Here is a 3,678-nt window from a genome sequence, read left to right on the forward strand (position 1 = left end):
ACTATAGAAATATTAGTTGTTATTGTTATAAGAAAAATGTAGCAAAATCATGCCAGCAAGTTATAGCAACTGGTGTGTATTTGACTTCACAGGAAAGAGATAGAAATAATATAAACAAATTATTCCTAGTTTCAACCATTTTACTCAGTATACATAAGCAGAGCTCATCAGGAATAAAGAAGCTTCTAGGGATGCCAAACTACTATGGGAGAAATATCTTTCTTTTATGGATTATCTGCCAGGATCTACCCTAAACAAGGAAGAAATTTTAAGGAGAAGTTACTCAAGAAATTGCTGATTTGGGCAGGAATCAAGAAACCTAGAAGTTCAACTTACTCTTCAATCACTAAGGGAACTGACAGCATGAGCATTTTAAATAAAACATTGCTGAGCTTGCTAATACCCCCAAAGGAAGATTCAGTGGAGTCAGTATGCAATATTTTTACTGAAGACAGTGCAATCATGTAAGATATCGCAGGCTTTATTCAATGTCCTCTCACCTTTGGGTAAGAACTATAGCCAGCCATTTGATCTTTGACATTTCAGAAGACAGAAGGAAAGTAGAGATGTACAGCATCATGTCTCAATTGGGAGACCTGCAAAAGAAGACATGCTAACTAGTTTCGGATTGGACTCAATGAACTCTGACAGAAACAAATGATGTTTTGATAGTGAGGTTCAATGCTAAAAACATCTAGAAGACCATAGGGTTTTTTTTTCCTTTTAGAAGATAAACATCTTACTAAGAAATATTATTATCCAAAAAAAAAGCAAAATATGAGCAAAATGGTTTGGAATTCACCATTCATCAAAGTCATCTATTGCACCATTTGACTATTAGTTGATCTTCTTGATGAGCAAGAGGAAAGTCATGGCAGAAAGTAGCTATTCATCTGATTGGTCTCTGAGATTATTTGAGATAGATAATAGTTGAGAGTAATAATTAAGATGAGGGTATAACTGTGTACTTTTACCTTTCATGAAGATACATGACTTTGCTTTAGCTAAAGGAAAACCTACTGGAATCAGGATGTTGTCCTACAATTGTTCCTTTCCTGACTCACAGATATTTGATGACATCTTTTCAGCACCAAGAATAATGTTGAAACTATAGGTTTGGAGGGCTGAGAATGATGACCATAAGCTTATGTCCAGTATGGCACTGGGAAATGTGCAAATATCTGACCTTGTGGGCCAATGTGGAAACATATGGGTTGGGTCAAAGTCAAAAAGACAAACCATAATAAAGGAATACCTAGAAAATGACTTCTCTCAGGCTTTTGAGTACCTCTGAAATACTTTGGTAAGAGCTTGGAAAAATGAATTAGGTTTTATTGGTGATCTCTGTGTCTATTTTTCCAGCAACAAAAATTGAAGTGTCAAAATTATCTCCATTATTTCCTGTAAGAAATGAGATGAGCTGGCATATGATGACATACTTCTGAATTGGTGACTTCCTATTCTCTATGTGACAAATCTTCTACAAAGATATTTGGGTACATCTATCTCTCCTAATAGACACCTTTCCTGTGAGAACAAAAAGAAATAACTAAGAAGATGTTGTAAATTCAATTTTACCACAGACATCTGTACACTGCCATTTTGGAGTTTACACTGATCTTTTTTTTTCATTTCACCAGAGTAAATTCACTTAGACAATATGCAGATTGAGGAAATGTTTTGCAGGCCCTGATTACAAGGGAAACAAGATTGAATTCCTCAAGCTGAGATACAATTATAAGCTATTTTTCTAAAATCAGGTCTTACCCCAAATGGGAATCCTGAACTTGGAAAGCTCTATAATGTATAGAGAGGATGAAAGATGCTGATTTGCCACCTACATAAGTTCAGTCTGAAAGAGTTATATGCTATTGAAACTTCACCTGCCACCTGGTGCTGTGGAAAATTATAACAGCCAAAAGTGTTCCATGATTAATAGAAACTCTGGCTTGAGAAAAGGTAACTCTTTTGGAGAAGCAAAACTTTTTAAAATAGGTCTTAGTCTTGTGACCTTCATAGGCTATAAGAATAATAAAACCTCCCTAATAAAATTAACTTGAAAATGGTCTGTCTGGGTGAAAAATTGACATTAATAAAAAGTTTTCAGCTAAAGTATCTCCACTAAAGGTATAGAGAATATTCAGTTTGGATCACTGGAGAGAAGATAAACAATCAGGAATTTATTCATTTGAATGTTGGAATATAAGCAAAACTTATATTACCTTAATTTCAAGGAAGGATATTGACAAAGTGGAACTTTTTCAAAGGAAAGAAAATAGAATAAATGGACATTGAGAAAATATTTTGAGGGAAATTGGTATGCTTTGTTGCATAAAAATGTGAAATACTGATTAGAAAGATACAATATTGTCTTCTAATACTGAAAAAATATTATGCAGAAAAATGTCAGATACCTCTGAAGTAGAATCAGAACTAGATATATAGGAAATAGAGATATAAGAAAAAAGTATTTCTTTAAAAGATCTAAATATTTAAAGAATATCTAAAAATCACCTTTAAAGGGAAAAATTATTTAACTTCACTTCTGGGTCAACTACTATACTAAGTACTTAACAAATGAGAGAGGTTAACTTACTATGTGGGTAGTTGGATAACATTGCTTCTGGGATTTCTTTCAATCTTTTTTCTTTCTAATGTTTTCATAAGTGTCTTTGTGTGTGTTCATGCCCTTTATTAAGTTTATATAGTGATTTTGTTGTTTCTGAGATACTTTTCATATCTATCATCCTATATTTTGCAATTCCAAATGTGTATGCTGAATGTTACTACATAGGTATTCATTATTTTGAACCTTTTTTTTCCCAAATTAGCATTGATTTCAGTAGATCTCCCATAGAAGAAAAAGAGTAGGGAAAAGAAGCAGCATATATTAAGCTTGTGCCAGGCACTAAGCTAAACACTTTGGAAATAATATCCCGACTGATCCTTAGGACAACCCTGTCATGTAAGTGCTATTATTGTCCATATTTTATCATTGAGGAAACTGAGACAAACAAGTGAAATGACTTTTACCCAAGGTCATATAGCTTAAATTTGAATTCAGGTATTACTAAGTTCCAATTTAGTGCTTTGTAAACTTCACTTTATAGCAGCCACAGTTTTCTCTTTCATAATTTTGTGATTGTTTTATCTTGCCCAGAGAAGATGAAGATATTTGTAAGTTGCCTTTATCAATTGGCTCAATTTAACCTCTGGTTTTTTCAGATGCTTTCATCTCTGACTCTTCTCCACAGACATTAAGAGTTTTATAGTGAATTTATTCCAAATGACGTTTTGATGTGATTAAAGAAAATATTCCTTGAAATTGAGGAGTTTATTTAATGTATTTTTGAAGCCATATTTCTTGACGTCATTCAAGCATAATAACTGAACTCCCTCTTGGGACTGAAAGCCAAACTTCATAACACTAATGAAGAAACATTATGTGTTTAAAGGAAGACCCCTAGCAGACTTAAACCATCTCTTGTGAAGGTGCCATGATGGATATCGCTTGATTCTTATATTATAGTCTTGGTGTAATGTTTTGAACAAAGTATACTTTCCTCTATGAACATGAAATATACTAGTATTTTCAGTATGTTTATTTTATATAAATGCAGTATATGTTATCAGGATGAAACTTGAGTCAAAGGCTTTGTACTAGTTTATGAAGGTGGT

This window comes from Macrotis lagotis, chromosome 1 (genome assembly GCF_037893015.1).
Source record: "Macrotis lagotis isolate mMagLag1 chromosome 1, bilby.v1.9.chrom.fasta, whole genome shotgun sequence".
Lineage (NCBI taxonomy): Eukaryota > Metazoa > Chordata > Mammalia > Peramelemorphia > Peramelidae > Macrotis > Macrotis lagotis.